Source organism: Gossypium arboreum, chromosome 1, assembly GCF_025698485.1.
Source record: "Gossypium arboreum isolate Shixiya-1 chromosome 1, ASM2569848v2, whole genome shotgun sequence".
NCBI classification, from domain to species: Eukaryota; Viridiplantae; Streptophyta; class Magnoliopsida; order Malvales; family Malvaceae; genus Gossypium; species Gossypium arboreum.
Window position 1 is genome coordinate 54529191 of NC_069070.1, and position 21257 is coordinate 54550447.

Below are 21257 nucleotides of genomic sequence, written 5' to 3' on the forward strand. Positions count from 1 at the left end.
CTTGCTAAAGCTATACTACTGTTAGATAGGTACACTTGCCTTCATCGTCATAATAGTTAGTTTCAGAATGATTAATTATAATTTACCTGTCACGAATATCACGTATCAAGTTTTTGGCGCCGTTGCCGGGGAGCTAAGATATTAGGAACACTCAATTTTTATTACTTTAGCCATTTTACTTTATTTGCAATTTAAACTTTTATTTTATTTTCTAATTTTTCTTTTATTCGCTCCTGGCAGGTTTTTTTAGTGTTTGACTAGAAGAAACCCGTCGGGACCATTACTGTTTGATAGTGAGATCGATCGCACAGTTCGCAGAAACCGAAAAGAAAGAAGGAGAAGCTTAAGATACACAGAGGAAGAGCAAGAGGACGATACTTCAACCACAACCGAGGAGATGGCAGAAAACTAGGAAAATCCGCTACCTCCTGCAATTGTCGCTGATCTAGTAAATCAGAATCCTGCTTCGCGAACTATGTATGATTATGCTAAACCTTCATTAACAGGAACTGAATCGAGCATAGTTAGGCCTGCTATTCCTGTAAATAATTTTAAACTGAAACCTAACACCATTCAATTGATCCAACAGTTTGTTCAGTTTGTTGGTTTGTAGGATGAGGACCCAAAAGCTCATTTAGCGAATTTCTTAGAGTTTTGCGACACTTTTAAAATCAATGGCATTTCTGATGATGCCATTCGCCTTCGGTTATTCCATTTTTCATTGGGGAACAAAGCTAAACAGTGGTTGAACTTACTACCACGAGGGTCAATCACTACTTGGGAACAAAGGACCGAAAAATTTTTATTAAAATATTTTTTGCCAGCTAAAACTGTAACGCCCCGTACCCGAGACCATCGCCAGAGTCGAACACGAGGTGTTAACGGACTTAATTCATTAATTAAACAACTTAAACAACTTATTACCAACCATGCATATGCACATCACCAATATCAAGCATAACGTAAATAGCTAGATTTATAAGTTAGCTCACTAAAGACCAATATATTTGGCCAAATTATAATAAAACATGTTATAAAACTAGGTCCTTATACATGCCACTCACTTGACAATTCTAGCATATGTGTATATACTGTCAAGGTGTTGGCTTGATAGTGTGATGCTGCCTCTGACGATCTCCAACCTTGAGCTAACCTTAACCTGACAACACTAAAAGAAATGGAAAGGAGGGGGTAAGCTTTATGCTTAGTAAGCTCACATGAAATAATAATAAGCAATTTACTAACATGCTTTCCACAGTAAAACTAACCCAATTGTACATTTACACATGCTCTGGTTAAGCTACTTTCTTAAGTAACAGTCACTAAATCATTTATATCTAGAGTTACGGAACTCCAACTTAAGATCCATAAATTTTCACAGAAACTACACTCATATATCTTTCCACCATAAAATTTTCAGAATTTTTGGTCTGGCCAATAAGTACAGTTTATTATTCGAAGTCTCCCCTGTTTTGCTTTTTAACAGGTTCGACCTTTCTTCACTAAAATTTATTTATCTCATTGTACGAGACTCAGATAATGTTCCCGTTTGTTTCTATTAAAAGTAGACTCATCAAAGATTCTAAAAATATTGATTATAATTCATAATTAGTTTTCTACATTTTTTAACAATTTTTCCAAGTTAGAACAGGGGATCTCGAATTCATTCTAACATTGCTCACAAAAATTAGAATATCACATAATATACAACTCTTTTGCTCCTCTGTTTCCTTTATATGAAAATAGACTTATTAAGATTTAATTCAATAATTTATTTGAAATTTAAATCAACTTACACAATTTTTGGTAAATTTTCAAATTCACACAACTGCTGCTGTCCAACACTGTTTTACTACTAAAATTCACTCTTACATAATTTCACTTTATCCATTTTGTCTTATCGAAGTTCACTCAAATATCGATCATATTGCTAAAAATTTTCTTAAACATATACCTGCACTTATTCATCATAAAATCACGTTCACATGTATTTTTTTCTTAATCAATTTTCCCGTTGAACTCTTCGGAATAATAACTGATACTCAGATGCCTGCACATATTTTCACACTTATAGCCAAAGCTATCTGGTACGCATAGTAGCCTACAATTAGTACTACACATGCGACCAATTATCCAGTACACGTAGTAGCCTGCACTTAGTACTACACACATGACCTAACCATCTGATACACATAGTAGCCTGCACTTAGTACTACATACGTGATCGAAGTTATCGAGTACGCATAGTAGCCTGCACTTAGTACTACACATGCGACCTCACAATAGATCATTCGTATCGTTTCTATTCCGAAGGCTCAACAGGGAAATTCCTCACTTTCCAACATGTTACAAATGTATTCATAGTCCTTTTTCAATTTGCAATTTACAACAAATAGTCATTCTATAGGCGACCACATTTCATATGATAACAAAATATAATAAAATAAAAAGAATCGATAAATTATTTACGTACAAACTTGTTGAAATCTCATCGGTACAACCGTAGAAATTCATACAACCTAGGTAATAGTAATTTAACACTCAATTCATGTAACAATAATTTGCCATTCAATTTCACATGTCACAACAAGCATTACATTTTTCCATATCATACATACCATCCATCAACTTATCTTAAACATATTAACTCATACAATTTATGCCATATCAATAGAGAATTACAATTTATGCATGGTATTGCATTATTATTAACACACGAACTTACCTCGATCCAGAAACGACAATTTACCATTTTAGTCCATAACCTTGTATTTTCCCGATTTAAGCCCGAATCTCGATTTCCTTCATCTATAATATCAAATTTAGCCAAATAATTAGTCACATTATTCATACGGGTCCAAAATCATATTTTTACAAATTTGCATTTTTACCCTTAAACTTTTGCATATTTGCACTTTTGCCCCAAGGTTCGAAAATTAAACTTCATTCTATTTTCTTATGTTTTATGACATGCTGACCATTTTTCCCATTATGGAAACATCAAATTCTCACTCTAACATGTACTTATGAACATTAGGTATTTTTACTGATTATGTTGTTTTACTCGTTTTCACGTAAAATCACTTAAAAAAAGTTGTTTAACATAATTTCAATCTTCATATTCTACCATTAAACATCAAAATACATGCATATCATTCATGGGTAAATTTTTAAACACAAATCCTAGCTCAAAATAATAGTAGAAATAGCTAGAACATGTTACCGGGACTTCAAAAATGTAAAGAACATTAAAAATGGGGCTCGGGATCACTTACAAATGAGCTTGGAAAGCTTGAAAACCCTAGCCATGGTGTTTTTCATGAAAAATTCGGGCATGAGGAAGAAGATGAGCAAATTTTGCTTATTTTGGCATTTTTAATTCATTTTAATTACCAATTTACTAAAATGCCCTTAATGAAAAACTTTTAAAAACCTATCATACTATGTCCATTTTTGTCCACAAACTTCAAAATGGTCTAATCACCATTTAAGGACCTTTAATTTAAAAATTCATAACAATTAGACACTTCTAACATGTAGAACTCAACTTTTGCACTTTTTTACAATTTAGTCCTTTTGACCAAATTGAGTGCCCAAACGTCGAAATTTTTGAACGAAATTTTCACGAAATCATTCCGTGAAATCGTAGACCATAAAAATATAATAAAAATGAATTTTTCCCCATCGAATTTGTAGTCCCAAAACCACTGTTCCGACTAGGCCCAAAAATCAGGATGTTACATTTCTCCCCCCTTTAGGGATTTTCGTCCTCCAAAATCTTACCAGTAAAGTGGTTTTGGTTTTTTTCACTTGGATTCCTCAATCCTATAATTTATATTAAAGAACTTTCACTCAAGCTGTGCTTTTACTGTCTATCTCTTTAAATTTCACATACAAAAATCATAAATGGTATTCACTTTACAATACTTTCACCAAAACTTAGTCTGTACCAGAAAGCTCATGTACTCAAAAGTCTCATCCAAACCATCATGTTACATATACATTCGCACCAGAATCTTTTCGGATTCAAATAGTGAAACTAGTCAGTTCATCTCGGCCTCAAACTCTTTATAATTCCACACAGTCCAATTCAACTCTTAGTTACCTTTCATTTCAAAGCCTCCTCTGGCTTTCCCAAAAAAAATCATGATATGAATCCCAGATCTCAATCCGATTTGTGAATATTAAAATTCCATGATATCCAACATTCATAAAGACATGAAATTCTATAAATCTGGTGAGTAGACATTCGGGTATACCAGCATAATTTACACATCTCAATACGTTTAACAATGCTACATATCACTTTCATCTTGCAAGGACAGGAATGATCCAGACAAGAAAATCCATATTAACCTTTTCTATTTCCATTCTAATTCCAAAACGGCAAAAATAATTCTGATGATTCTTGCTATACATCTTTAAACTTTCAACATTTCAAGAATTTGTACTCAAAGATAAACAATGATCATTTCAACATTTTTTTTAATACCTAGATTATCTTCACATTATCAATATCAGATCTTCTTATTGTATACGATTCTTCTAGGAAACATTCACTTCTTAATTAGACTATTCGTCTTTTTACTCGTGAAGAAATAAAATCTTATTCTCAAGTATGCACTCTCATTAAATTCTAGACATATACTCCATACAGATTGAACAATCAAGTCGACCTTATTCATCCGTAATTGATATTTCAAGAAATTCTCTCTTGTAGTCAACAGAACGATTCAACATGCATCATTCCAAATTCACTCATCATGCCAATCGAAGACCATAACAAATGCATTAGCATAAGTAATACTGATACCTCAACTGAATACATTAACTCTGATTAACTTACTTGAGAAAAGAAATCCACCATACACATTGGGACTTGAAATTTCACCACATTATCAGGATCAATTTAGAGGTATAGTCGTATTTGTTCTTTATATACATCAATCACAAGCTGAAGGTCATACCCTAAATGCAAGCCATGATCAACAAGTTACAAGATAAAATATCCAGAAAAACCAAGATAGAGAAATATGAAACAGAGAAGCCAAGAATAAAGAAATCCAAAATAAAGATGTAACACCCCGAACCCGAGACCATCGCCGGTGTCGGACACGAGGGGTTAGCAAGCCAAGTTCACTTGTTTTGCCCATCCATTGGACATTTCCAGTCAGGCTGGAAAAACTGCGTCACTGTCGCCTTAAAAATCATATCTCTAGTTTCAAAACTCGGAAACTGGTTTTGTAAAATTTTCCTGAATTTAGACTCATATATCCATCCATGGATTTATTTCTAGAATTTTTGGTCGGGCCAATTGGTACAGTTTATTAGTTAAAGTCACCCATGTTACAGGGATCGACTGCTCTGACCTTCGCGCGGTATAACTTGAATATCTCTCTGTACAGGGCTTTAATGCTGGTGCCATTTGTTTTTAATGAAACTAGACTCAAAATGGAATCTGTACATATAAGGTATGTCTCCTAATTCTTTCTGGATAATTTATAGTAAATTTTTAAAGTTGCGACAGGGAACCCAGAAACAGTTCTGGCCCTGTCTTACAATAGCTTTAATATCTCTTAACATGTAACTCCTATGACCATTTCGTTTCTTCCATATGAAAATAGACTCATCAATGTTCATTTACATAGCTGATTCACTATTTAATACCATTCCTACAAATTTTGGTGATTTTTCACATTCACGTTACTGCAGCTGGCAGCATCTGTTTTTAAGGTAGGTCTTACCTATTTTGTAGTCTCCATGAACCAACTAGTCTTGCCTTACATAGGTCCACATATGATCATTTTAACCATGCCAATGGCTGATCATGTGACCAACATTCCCATTTCAATTCATAGTCACATCATGACACCATATATATATATACAAACCGCAAATAGTTTAAGTTGATACTTCACTATTACGAGCCATTTTCGCATGGCCGTACACATATACATCATAACATATTTAAACCAACAAGGGTAGTCCTATACATGCCATTTCAAGTTCAACCAAGAATTTATACCAAAATGGGGCTTGATAGTGTGGATGACTTGACTTCAACGATCCCGAATCCGATTGCTATCGGCGAAATCTAGAAAGCGAGAGCCAAAGCGGCGGAGTAAGCATTTTATGCTTAGTAAGTCTCAAGGAATATAATCAACTCTAATTACAGCAATACATTCACATAGTTAAATGCATCATTTCATTAATGCACATTCACATAATCATACTTACTTCACCATCCCAACTCTTATGTTCATACACAAATAACGGCATCATTAAGGCCGATAACTCGTTCCATCATAGGAGCGGATATTCACACGCTCTTACTCCTAGCCCAAAGCACACACCGCACTTACCTTGTCATTGGGAAATTTCACAAGTGCATTAGCTGAAATTTTCCAGCAAGCTTATAATTTTCAAATCACATACCTTCGGAGTTTAACCGGATGTCGCTACTCGATCAATCGCCTTGGGACATAGCCGGTTATGGTAACCCGCACCAAGGCCTCACGGACTTAACCCGGATATCACGATTTGCACAAATGCCTTGGTCTTAGCCGGATAGAATGACTTCGACGAATGCCTTGGTCTTAGCCGGATGTAGCCACTAGCACAATTGCCTTGGTCTTAACCCGGTTATAATTTCCAGCATAATTGTCTTGGGGCTTAGCCCGGATATCATTCAATTTCTCATGCACACATACATCAATAATCATTGGACATACATATTTATTTTCGTTACTAAGGCTCAAACACAATTATAATCACTAACATAATCGCCTTGGGACTTAGCCGGGTATCATTCGAATACTCATACACACATAAATCAATAATCAATACATCCATATTTCATTCCACATAATTCAAGTAAGGTCACTTCTTGAGGACTTACCTCGGATGTTGTCGAGCGGCTTTTACGGCTATTCGATTACTTTTCCTTCCCTTGTCCAATTGTGGCCCTCTTAGCTCTTGAGCTAATTCAAACAAATTCAATTTATCAAAACCTCATTGTGCTAGCTTATGGCGAATATGACAAGGAATTTAAATGGTCATATGGCCACCCTTTAGCTTGAATACACAATGGTCATGCACATTTTATACTACATCAAGCAATTCAATACAATTTATTCGAGCATCAAGGAAAAGCTAAGGCCTTCAATAGGCTACCCAAGGCCGAATATACTTGTCCATGTTGAGGCCAATTATGCACTTAATACCACACAAAAACAGCATGCATTTTACTAGTTAATGCTTTGCATATTGTAGCTCAAAACTTACAATATAGCATCAAGCACTCATATGTGTGCTAGGTAGAATGTGCTTACAATTTCACAATTATTCTTCAACATCTTCTTCTTTAAACAAACTTATTCATCACTTCCTTCATAACCAAAACATCATGTGCAAACATATATATACATATATGAGCATGGCGAATTTCAAGGTGTCCATAGCCATCCAAAACACAAATTTTAACTAACATGCAAGAAGCATGAACCATGCTCATGAATGCATCATGGCGAATATGACAATCATGCTCCTTTTCAACTTCAATCATGATAAAACAAAAGAAAGCTCAAAATCTTACTCAAGAGTAGACAATCCATCATTGCATGCATCATCATCAAGCTTCACACTTAGCATGCAATGGCTTTATCACCATAACAACTTTGGCCAAATACCATTTCCATGGCTTAACAAAGATTTGAGCCATGGCTAACATGCACATCAAGTTAGCAACCAAAACATGCATGAAACTCCTAACACAACCTCATACATACCTTAATCTTGATGCAAACTTAGCCAAATCTCCTTCTAGATCTCTTCCAAACCAAGCATGAAGCAAAAATCCTCCTTCTTCCTTAGTTTTGGCTCAAAGAAAGGATGAACAAAATTTTTTCTTTCCTTCTCTACAACTCACGGCAATGGGGGGATTACCACACTCACACACATTTTTTTTCATTTTTTATCACCCATACACCTTTGTTTATTATTTCACCCTAATGCACCAACAAAACATGTTTCATGACATGTTTAGCCCATCCTCCTTGTCATGGCCGCCACCACCTATAAAGGGGAATTTGACATGCAAGTCCATTATTTTGCATGCATGCTTTAATTAGTCATCACACATTTCCTATCATACTTTCAAAGTTCATTACTAAGTCCTTTCTTGTGGAATTCACCCTTATAACACTAAATCAATCATCATAAAATGTCATACATGAGCACACATATTATAGGCATCAAAATAAATTTTAATTATTTTTATGCCTCGGTTTTGTGGTCCGAGACCACCTTCCGACTAGGGTCAATTTTGGGCTGTCACAACTCTCCCCACTTAAGAAATTTTCGTCCCGAAAATCTTACCGTAAATAGGTTTGGATATCGCTCTTTCATAGAGTTCTCGGTCTCCCAAGTAGCTTCTTCTATCCCGTGCTTGAGCCATAACACTTTTACTAGCGGAACCCGCTTGTTTCACAACTCTTTCACTTCTCGTGATAGGATACGAATCGGTTCTTCCTCATAACTCATATTAGCTTGAATTTCAATTTCGATGCACTAATCACGTGCGATGGATCGGATCTATAGCGTCAAAGCATCGAAACGTGAAAGACATCGTGAACCTTTTCGAGTTCGGGGGCAAAATCAAACGATATGCCTTTGGATCGACTCGCTTCGGATATCTCATATGGCCCAACGAACCTCGGGCTCAACTTGCCCTTACTACCGAATCGAGTATCTTTTTCCAAGGCGATACCTTGAGAAACACTTTATCACCCACGATACTCGATATCCTTACGCTTGAGTCGCGCACGACTTCTAACGATCGGAGGCTATCTTGAGACTTTCACGGATTACTTTCACTTTCATTCAAAGCATCCCTAATCAAATCCACCCGAAAATCTTGCTTTCACCGAGCTCGGTCCAAAACAATGGTGTACGGCATTTACGACCGTACAAGGCCTCGTAGGGTGCCATCTTAATACTTGATTGAAAGTTGTTGTTGTAAGCGAATTCAATCAACGGCAAATACCGTTCCCATAAACCACTAAACTCGAGGACGCAACATCTTAACATATCCTCAAGTATCTGAATTATCCGCCGGATTGACCATCGGTTTGGGGTGAAAGGCGGTCTTGAAATGCAACTTGGTACCCAAAGCTTCTTGCAACTTTTTCCAAAATCGCGAGGTAAATCTCGGATCTCTATCCGACACGATGGAAATAGGCACCCGTGTAATCTCACAATCGAGAAACGTACAATTCACTAATTTGTCAATTGAAAATCCGTGCGACGGGGACAAAGTGGGCCGACTTAGTCAATCGATCTACCACGACCCAAACCGCATCCTTCTTACTTGTCGACAATGGCGGTCCGGATACAAAGTCCATTGTGACTCGATCCCATTTCCACTCGGGTATCGTGATTGGTGAAGTAATCTGAAGGCACTGATGTTCCGCTTTCACTTGTTGACATATTAAACATCTCAAACAAAGTCGGAGATGTCTCGCTTCATACCATGCCACCAAAACCGGCGTTTCAAATCATTGTACATCTTCGTACTCCGGGTGGATTGCCATTCGGCTACAATGGGCTTCATTGAATTATCGAAATGAGTTCAATTCTTTGGAACACACAGACGACTTTTGAACCTCAAACAATCGTCATCATCGATTTGAAACTCGAATCCTTGTTTGGAACACACTCGGCGCGTTTTGCAGCCAACTCATCGTCGACTTTCGAGCTTCTCGAATTTGATGTATCAATAGTGGTTTGGCTTTCAATTCAGCTACTAACACACTATCGGATCGAAGACAAGTGCACGTTCATCTCGTAAAGCGAATAATGATTTACGACTCAAGGCATCCGCAACCACATTCGCCTTTCCGGGTGATAGTCAATGACCAGCTCGTAATCCTTTAACAGCTCGAGCCAACGTCTTTGTCGCAGATTTAAGTCTCTTTGGATCATCAAATATTTGAGACTTTTGTGATCCGAGTATACATGGCACCTTTCACCAAATAAGTAATGTCACCAAATCTTTAAAGGCGAATCGATGGCGGCCAATTCGAGATCATGAGTCGGATAATTTTTCTCATGTGGCTTTAATTGCCTCGGACGCATAGGCCACAACTCGACCTTTTGCATTGTACATAACCTAACCCAAGTAGAGAGGCGTCGCTATAGATGACAAGCTCTTTGCTGGGACTCGGGTTGCACTAGAATTGGGGCTTCATCAAATAAGTTTTCATTGATCGAAACTTTTTGGCATTTCTCCGTCCATTCGAACTTAACATCCTTTTGGAGTAACCGTCATCGGCGTGGCTATCGTTGAGAAGCCTTTTACAAATCGTCGGTAATAACCAAGCAAGCCCCAAAAGCTCGAACCTCGTAATATTTCTCGGAGGCTTCCAATTAAGTATGGCTGAAATTTTATTCGGTCGACTCGAATACCCGATCTGAATACCACATGACCCAAGAAGCTAACCTCTCTTAACCGAACTCACACTTGCTGAACTTAGCATATAATTGCTTATCCCGTAAAATTTGCAGCACTAACCGCGGTGTTCAAACATGTTCGGTCTCATTTCTTGAATAGACCAAGATGTCATCAATGAACACGACTACGAATCGATCCAAATATGGTCTAAAGATCCGATTCATTAAATCCATAAATACCGAGGGCATTAGTGAGCCCAAACGGCATCACTAGGAACTCATAGTGACCATATCTCGCTCAAGGCGGTCTTGGGTGCGTCCGAATCTCGGATTCGCAATTGATAATAGCCCGATCTCAAATCTATTTTCGAGAACACTGCGGCTCCCTTTAGTTGATCGAACAAGTCATCGATACGTGGCAGCGAATATTTGTTCTTTATTATCGCTTTATTAAGTCGGCGATAATCGATGCGTACCGCATGGTTCCATCCTTCTTTTCACGAACAACACCTGGCGCACCCCAAGGCGAAAAACTCGGCGAGCAAAACCTCTATCCACCAATTCTTGCAATCGAGCTTCCAACTCCTTTAATTCCGTTGGTGCCATACGATACGGAGCTATCGAAATTGGAGTGGTACCGGTACCAATTCGATGCCAAATTCTATTTCCGAACAGGTGGTAAACCGGCAATTCTTTGTGGAAAACATCCGGGTATTCACAAACCACGCACGATTCGGGTTTCTTTTCGATTCCTTGTCATCGAGCACGACGCAAGGTACGCTTCGCACTCTTTTCTTACATATTTTCGGGCCAACATTGCGATATTACGGTGGCAACCCTTTAAGTCCGTAGACTTAACCCGAATTATCTCGTTATTCGCGCACCTCAAATCGATAGTCTTGCTTTTGCAATTTACGACCGCATCGTGCATGGTCAACCCATTCAAACCAAGAATAACGTCGAATTCATCGAGCGGCAAAAGCATCAAGTCCGCCGGAAACAAGAACCTCGGAACACTAGGGGACTTTTCTTGCACACTTTGTTGACAAGCACGTAATGACCCAAGGGTTTGACACCGAATTACAAACTCGATGAGACTCAATAGGCAAAGTCTTCTTGGATGCTAAGGTTTCACATATATAAGATTGAGTAGAACCGGGTCAATCAAAGCAATCACATTAGTATTGAAAAGAGTGAAAGCACCGTAATGACATCCGAGAGGCAGCATCCTTGCGTCTTGGCGTATGGCATAAGTCCTCGCAGAGCACGAGCCTCGGATCGATGGTAGCATCTCTAGATCCTCTCGACCGCCACGACATTGCCCATATTTCTAGGTGGCCTACCTCGGCGATGGTAGCACCCGAGTTTCCACTCGACTCACATTCATTCAAGCATCCTCGGGCAATCCTTCCTAAAGTGGTCGGCCGATCCACACTTATAGCGAGGAGCGATCACGAAACCAACAGCTCCCCGAATGCCATTTGCCACAATGTTGACACTCCGCCCTCTCGGCGATCATTTCCCCACTGGTGATCGAAGTGACTCGTGTGGTCACGGGGTCGATCGCGTCCTCGTCTAGAAAAGCCCAAAGCGCCTCTAGACCGGTTCACATCATCTCGAAATCTCTTGGTGCCTATTGAAGAGACTTTCCGAGGACCTCTTCGAATTCTCCGGTTCCCACATCACTTTTGTTTCTCCTTTCTAAGCTCTTCGACTTTACAAGCTCGCTCAACAAGTACTACGATCTCTCGTATTTCGAGAATGCCAACGAACATCCTTATATCATCATTCAGCCCATCCTCGAGCGTTTACACATAATAGCCGGACGAAATGCATTCTCGCGTGTATCGGCTAAGCCTCACAAATTTTCGTTCATAGTCGATGTAACCGACATAGAACCTTGCTTAAGATCAAGAAATTCCCTTCGCTTTTGGTCGATGAATCTCGATGATATACTTTTTTTTTTGAACTTGATTTGAAAGAATTCCCAAGTCACTTGCTCTCTAGGTACCACAGTCGAGTACTCCACCAATAGTAGGTGGAATCATGTAGCAAGGAGATGGTACACTTTAAGCACTCATCGGTGTACAAGATAGCTCATCGAGCACCGGATAGTGTTGTCCAACCAAAATTCAGCTCGTTCGGCATCATCATCATCCGTAGCTTTAAATTCAGTGGCCCCATGTTTTGAATCCTATCGATTGGGGCTTACTTGACCTTATTTGGTCGATTCTGGGAGGTATTGTAGGTCTGGGGTTGCATTTGTCGGGAATGGAGGTTGTGGGACAGCCGTGTTAGTTCGAATGTATTGATTAAACCATTCGTTCATCACACTATAAAAGGCTTGCCTAGCCTCATCATTCGGATTGCTGGCCATAGGTTGAGAGTCCATGGCGCTGTCCCTTGTCTTGAGGAGCAGCGCCACACTCTCCACATCATCAGCTATTGCTCGGTTGGGATCGGGATCCATTGCTATAAACAAACTCAAAGTCAAATTGTCGAAATCACCACACTATCGATTCATCATTTAATGGCATGTATAGCTAGACCCCAAACACCTCACGGTAGTCCTAGAATCGACTAAACCGTGGCTCGATACCAATAAAATTGTAACACCCGAACCCGAGACCATCGCGATTGTCGGACACGAGGGGTTAGCAAGCCAAGTTCACTTGTTTTGCCCATCCATTGGACATTTCAGTCAGGCTGGAAAAACTGCGTCACTGTCGCCTTAAAAATCATATCTCTAGTTTCAAAACTCGGAAACTGGTTTCGTAAATTTTCCTGAATTTAGACTCATATATCCATCCATGGATTTATTTCTAGAATTTTTGTCGGGCCAATTGGTACAGTTTATTAGTTAAAGTCACCCATGTTACAGGGATCGACTGCTCTGACCTTCGCGCGGTATAACTTGAATATCTCTCTGTACAGGGCTTTCATGCTGGTGCCGTTTGTTTCTAATGAAACTAGACTCAAAATGGAATCTGTACATATAAGGTATGTCTCCTAATTCTTTCTGGATAATTTATAGTAAATTTTAAAGTTGCGACAGGGAACCCAGAAACCGTTCTGGCCCTGTCTTACAATAGCTTTAATATCTTTTAACATGTAACTCCTATGACCATTTCGTTTCTTCCATATGAAAATAGACTCATCAATGTTCATTTACATAGCTGATTCACTATTTAATACCATTCCTACAAATTTTGGTGATTTTTCACATTCACGTTACTGCAGCTGGCAGCATCTGTTTTAAGGTAGGTCTTACCTATTTTGTAGTCTCCATGAACCAACTAGTCTTGCCTTACATAGGTCCACATATGATCATTTTAACCATGCCAATGGCTGATCATGTGACCAACATTCCCATTTCAATTCATAGTCACATCATGACACCATATATATATATACAAACCGCAAATAGTTTAAGTTGATACTTCACTATTACGAGCCATTTTCGCATGGCCGTACACATATACATCATAACATATTTAAACCAACAAGGGTAGTCCTATACATGCCATTTCAAGTTCAACCAAGAATTTATACCAAAATGGGGGCTTGATAGTGTGGATGACTTCGACTTCAACGATCCCGAATCCGATTGCTATCGGCGAAATCTAGAAAACCGAGAGCCAAAGCGGTGAGTAAGCATTTTTATGCTTAGTAAGTCTCAAGGAATATAATCAACTCTAATTACAGCAATACATTCACATAGTTAAATGCATCATTTCATTAATGCACATTCACATAATCATACTTACTTCACCATCCCAACTCTTATGTTCATACACAAATAACGGCATCATTAAGGCCGATAACTCGTTCCATCATAGGAGCGGATATTCACACGCTCTTACTCCTAGCCCGCAGCACACACCGCACTTACCTTGTCATTGGGAAATTTCACAAGTGCATTAGCTGAAATTTTCCAGCAAGCTTATAATTTTCAAATCACATACCTTGAGTTTAACCGGATGTCGCTACTCGATCAATCGCCTTGGGACATAGCCCGGTTATGGTAACCCGCACCAAGGCCTCACGGACTTAACCCGGATATCACGATTTGCACAAATGCCTTGGTCTTAGCCGGATAGAATGACTTCGCACGAATGCCTTGGTCTTAGCCGGATGTAGCCACTAGCACAATTGCCTTGGTCTTAACCGGTTATAATTTCCAGCATAATTGTCTTGAGGCTTAGCCGGATATCATTCAATTTCTCATGCACACATACATCAATAATCATTGGACATACATATTTATTTTCGTTACTAAGGCTCAAACACAATTATAATCACTAACATAATCGCCGGGACTTAGCCGGGTATCATTCGAATACTCATACACACATAAATCAATAATCAATACATCCATATTTCATTCCACATAATTCAAGTAAGGTCACTTCTTGAGGACTTACCTCGGATGTTGTCGAACGGCTTTTACGGCTATTCGATTACTTTTTCCTTCCCTTGTCCAATTGTGGCCCTCTTAGCTCTTGAGCTAATTCAAACAAATTCAATTTATCAAAACCTCATTGTGCTAGCTTATGGCGAATATGACAAGGAATTTAAATGGTCATATGGCCACCCTTTAGCTTGAATACACAATGGTCATGCACATTTTATACTACATCAAGCAATTCAATACAATTTATTCGAGCATCAAGGAAAAGCTAAGGCCTTCAATAGGCTACCCAAGGCGAATATACTTGTCCATGTTGAGGCCAATTATGCACTTAATACCACACAAAAACAGCATGCATTTTACTAGTTAATGCTTTGCATATTGTAGCTCAAAACTTACAATATAGCATCAAGCACTCATATGTGTGCTAGGTAGAATGTGCTTACAATTTCACAATTATTCTTCAACATCTTCTTCTTTAAACAAACTTATTCATCACTTCCTTCATAACCAAAACATCATGTGCAAACATATATATACATATATGAGCATGGCGAATTTCAAGGTGTCCATAGCCATCCAAAACACAAATTTTAACTAACATGCAAGAAGCATGAACCATGCTCATGAATGCATCATGGCGAATATGACAATCATGCTCCTTTTCAACTTCAATCATGATAAAACAAAAGAAAGCTCAAAATCTTACTCAAGAGTAGACAATCCATCATTGCATGCATCATCATCAAGCTTCACACTTAGCATGCAATGGCTTTATCACCATAACAACTTTGGCCAAATACCATTTCCATGGCTTAACAAAGATTTGAGCCATGGCTAACATGCACATCAAGTTAGCAACCAAAACATGCATGAAACTCCTAACACAACCTCATACATACCTTAATCTTGATGCAAACTTAGCCAAATCTCCTTCTAGATCTCTTCCAAACCAAGCATGAAGCAAAAATCCTCCTTCTTCCTTAGTTTTGGCTCAAAGAAAGGATGAACAAAATTTTTTCTTTCCTTCTCTACAACTCACGGCAATGGGGGATTACCACACTCACACACATTTTTTTCATTTTTTATCACCCATACACCTTTGTTTATTATTTCACCCTAATGCACCAACAAAACATGTTTCATGACATGTTTAGCCCATCCTCCCTTGTCATGGCCGCCACCACCTATAAAAGGGGAATTTGACATGCAAGTCCATTATTTTGCATGCATGCTTTAATTAGTCATCACACATTTCCCTATCATACTTTCAAAGTTCATTACTAAGTCCTTTCTTGTGGAATTCACCCTTATAACACTAAATCAATCATCATAAAATGTCATACATGAGCACACACATATTATAGGCATCAAAATAAATTTTTAATTATTTTTATGCCTCGGTTTTGTGGTCCCGAGACCACCTTCCGACTAGGGTCAATTTTGGGCTGTCACAAAAGAAATCCATGATACCAGAATCCAATTTACAGCACTGCATCAGAAGACCGAAAACCAGACTTACAAAAATATGAAAGACCCCAATGGTTTTTCAAAGAAAAAAATCCAGAATAACATCATTCCAAACCACTAACAACAAATGCGATCAGAACTATATGCTTCTCATATATATATATAATCAATCAGAGCAATGATCGGTAGAAATAGAATCTTGGCACAATACACAATTTCTCATCGATTCCCAATAGGCGGAATATAACAAAATACCAGAGAAAAATAGAACCATGCAGATTATAATCCAATTAGACAAACAACACATTCGTCTAACGTTAAGATCAGGGAACATTTCCTTATTTCAAACATTATTCCTTTAACTATTTCTACCATCCCAAATTCCATAATATTCCCTTTACTAAGAAAACTAGTTCATGGGGTAATTGCAATCAATACATTTCTCGACATCATACCAGGATAGATCGTTTTACCAAAATTAACTTTTTTGCTAACTACGATGTTGCGAAAGTTAAACAATCTTTCGGTCAATCCGATATCTTTCTAGCTCATGTCTGTACTTATCAACCCATTCTCAATCTCTAATCATGTTTATAACCATTCCATCATTGAACTCTTTGGTTTCTCACCTAGAAACTCATTCAACATGAATCTCAGGAATTTCCCTTATAAATCACCACTTTGGTAAGGGGGAGGGGTCGTAGGGCCTCTAACTCAACTTTCATATACAAATGTAACACAGTTTTCATCATAGCAATCATATTTCAATCATGTCATTCATTTTGAGTAACTAACATTCATATTAATTTTACACTCACTTTTTTAGTTATCTCATTTAAACAAGTGTACTTATACATGTATTTCAATGTTTCCTAGATAATATTACTTATGCATTCATTAAATCAGACAAGTCAAGCACATAATATCATATAAGGGCCAAACAAACATGAATAAGTATATCACAGTCTAAACTTTCATCTTACACATCATCATACACATATTATTACAATCATATATATCAGTCCAAGCAATTTAATACATTTACTCAAGTTATACGAGCTTACCAATCATAATCATACCAACCAATATGCATGAATATTCATCTTATCAATATTTTTGATAAGTTACTCATACACATGCATTTGTTCAAATAAATCGATCATATACATCATGGAATTATCTATTAATCATAGATAAACTCATTTCACCATGTACACATTTCATGAATCCTCATCCGTACCTTTCCAAGTTTCAATTCGTCATGACTATACTTTACTCAAATATTTTAGCATCACATTCAACATGGTCGGTGTAGCTCGGTTGGAGAGTACCTTTGTCTAAACAAAATGGCTCCCATACGCGTCGTGAGACATCACACTATCACGAATATGTGACATGTATAGTTGGACTTTTACACATGCTAGGTTAGTTTGAGAACCGACTAAACCAGAGCTCTGGTACCACTAAATGTAATGCCCCGTACCCGAGAATGTCGCCGGATTCGAACACGAGGTGTTAACGGACTTAATTCATTAATTAAACAACTTAAACAACTTATTACCAACCATGCATATGCACATCACCAATATCAAACATAACATAAATAGCTAGATTTATAAGTCAGAATCATTAGCTCACTAAAGACCAATATATTTTGCCAAATTATAATAATACATGTTTTAAAACTAGGTCCTTATACATGTCACTCACTTGATAATTCTAGCATATGTGTATATACTGTCAAGGTGTTGGCTTGATAGTGTGATGCTGCCTCCGACGATCTCCAACCCTGAGCTAAAATTAACCTGACAACACTAAAAGAAATGGAAAGAAGGGGGGTAAGCTTTATGCTTAGTAAGCTCACATGAAATAACAATAAGCAATTTACTAACATGCTTTCCACAGTAAAACTAACCCAATTGTACATTTACACATGTTCTGGTTAAGCTGCTTTCTTGAGTAATAGTCGCTAAATCATTTATATCTAGAGTTATGGAACTCCAAATTAAGATCCGTAAATTTTTCCAGAAACTATACTCATATATCTTTCCAAAATAAAATTTTCAGAATTTTTGGTCTGGGCAATAAGTACAGTTTATTATTCAAATTCTCCCCTATTTTGCTTTTTAACAGCTTCGACCGTTCTTCACTAAAATTTATTTATCTCATAGTACGGGACTCGGATAATGTTTCCGTTTATTTCTATTAAAAGTATACTCATCAAAGATTCTAATAATATAGATTATAATTCATAATTAGTTATCTACAATTTTTAACAATTTTTACAAGTTAGAATAGGGGATCTCGAATTCATTCTGACACTGTCCCACAAAAATTAGAATATCACATAATATACAACTCTTTTGCTCCCCCTGTTTCTTTTATATGAAAATAGACTCATTAGGATTTAATTCGATAATTTATTTGAAATTTAAATCAACTTACACAATTTTTGGTAAATTTTCAAATTCACACAACTGCTGCTGTCTAATACTATTTTACTACTAAAATTCACTCTTACATAATTTCACTTTATCCATTTTGTCTTATCGAAGTTCACTCAAATATCGATCATATTGCTAAAAATTTTCTTAAACATATACCTGCACTTATTCATCATATAATCACGTTCACATGTATTTTTTTCTTAATCGATTTTCCCATTGAACTCTTCGGAATAATAACTGATACTCAGATGTCTGCACATATTTTCTCACTTATAGCCAAAGCTATCTGGTACGCATAGTAGCTTGCACTTAGTACTACACATGCGACCAATTATCCAGTACACGTAGTAGCCTGCACTTAGTACTACACACGTGACCTAACCATCTGATACACGTAGTAGCCTGCACTTAGTACTACACACGTGATCGAAGTTATCGAGTACGCATAGTAGCTTGCACTTAGTACTACACATGTGACCTCACAATAGATCATTCGTATCGTTTCTATTCCGAAGGCTCAACAGGGAAATTCCTCACTTTCCACATGTTACAAATGTATTCATAGTCCTTTTTCAATTTGCAATTTACAACAAATAGTCATTCTATAGGCAGCCACATTTCATATGATAACAAAATATAATAAAATAAAAAGAACCAATAAATTATTTACGTACAAACTTGTTGAAATCTCATCAGGTACAACCGTGTAGCAATTCATACAACCCAGGTAATAGTAATTTAACACTCAATTCATGTAACAATAATTTGCCATTCAATTTCGCATGTCACAACAAGCATTACATTTTTCCATATCATACATACCATCCATCAACTTCTCTTAAACATATTAACTCATACAATTTATGCCATATCAATAGAGAATTACAATTCATGCATGGTATTGCATTATTATTAACACAAGAACTTACCTCGATCCAGAAACGGCAATTTACCATTTTAGTCCATAACCTTGTATTTTCCCGATTTAAGCCCAAATTTCGATTTCCTTCATCTATAATATCACATTTAGCCTAACAATTAGTCACATTATTCATACGGGTCCAAAATCATATTTTTACAAATTTGCATTTTACCCCTAAACTTTTACATATTTGCACTTTTGCCCTAAGGTTCGAAAATTAAACTTCATCCAATTTTCTTATGCTTTATGACATGCTGACCATTTTTCCCATCTATGGGAACATCAAATTCTCACTCTAACATGTACTTATGAACATTAGGTATTTTTACCAATTGTAACACCCCTGTACCCGAGACCATCGCCGGAGTCAAGCACGAGGTGTTACTAAACTTAATTCATCAATTAAACAACTTAAACAACTTATTACCAACCATGCATGACAACCAAGCAAATGCACATCACCAATATCAAACATAATATAAATAGCTAGATTTATAAGTCAAAATCATTAGCTCACTAAAGACCAATATATTTGGCCAAATAATAATAACACATGTTATAATATTAGGTCCCTATACATGCCACTCACTTGATAAATCTAGCATATGTATTTATATTGTCAAGGTGTTGGTTTGATAGTGTGATGCTGCCTCCGATGGTCTCCAACCCTGAGCTAACCTGACAACACTAAAAGAAATGGAAAGGGGGGGGGTAAGCTTTATGCTTAGTAAGCTCACATGAAATAATAATAAGCAATTTACTAACATGCTTCCCACAATAAAACTAACTCATTTGTACATTTACACATGTTTTGGTTAAGCTATTTTCTTGAGTAATAGTCAGTAAATCATTTATATTTAGAGTTACAGATATCAAAATTAAGATCTGTAAATTTTCCCAAAAACTAGACTCATATATCATTCCACCATAAAATTTTCAGAATTTTTAGTCCAGCCAATAAGTACAGTTTATTATTCAAAATCTCATCTATTTTGCTGTTTAACAGCTTCAACCTTTCTTCACAAAAATTTATTTATCTCATAGTACAAAACTCGGATGATGTTCTCGTTTGTTTTTATTAAAAGTATACTCATCTAAGATTCTAGGCATATAAATTATACCCCAAAATTATTTTTCTATAATTTTTAACAATTTTTCCAAGTCAGAATAGGGGATCTCGAATTCATTCAGACACTGTCTCACAAGAATTCAAATATCACATAATATGGAATTCCTTTGCTTCTCATATTTCTTTTATGTGAAAATAGACTCAATAAAATTTAATTGCATATTTTATTTGAAATTTAATTCAACTTACACAATTTTTGGTAAATTTTCAAATTCATGCACTGTTGCTGTCCAACACTGTTTTACTACTAAAGTTCACTTTTGCACAATTTCACTTAATCCCTTCCATTTTACCAAGGTTCGCTCAAATATCGAGCATATTGCTCATAAATTCAAATAAACATATACTTGCACTGGCTCATCACATAATCACTTTCACGTTTATTTTCACTTAATTGATTTCCCGTTGAACTCATCGGAATAATAACAG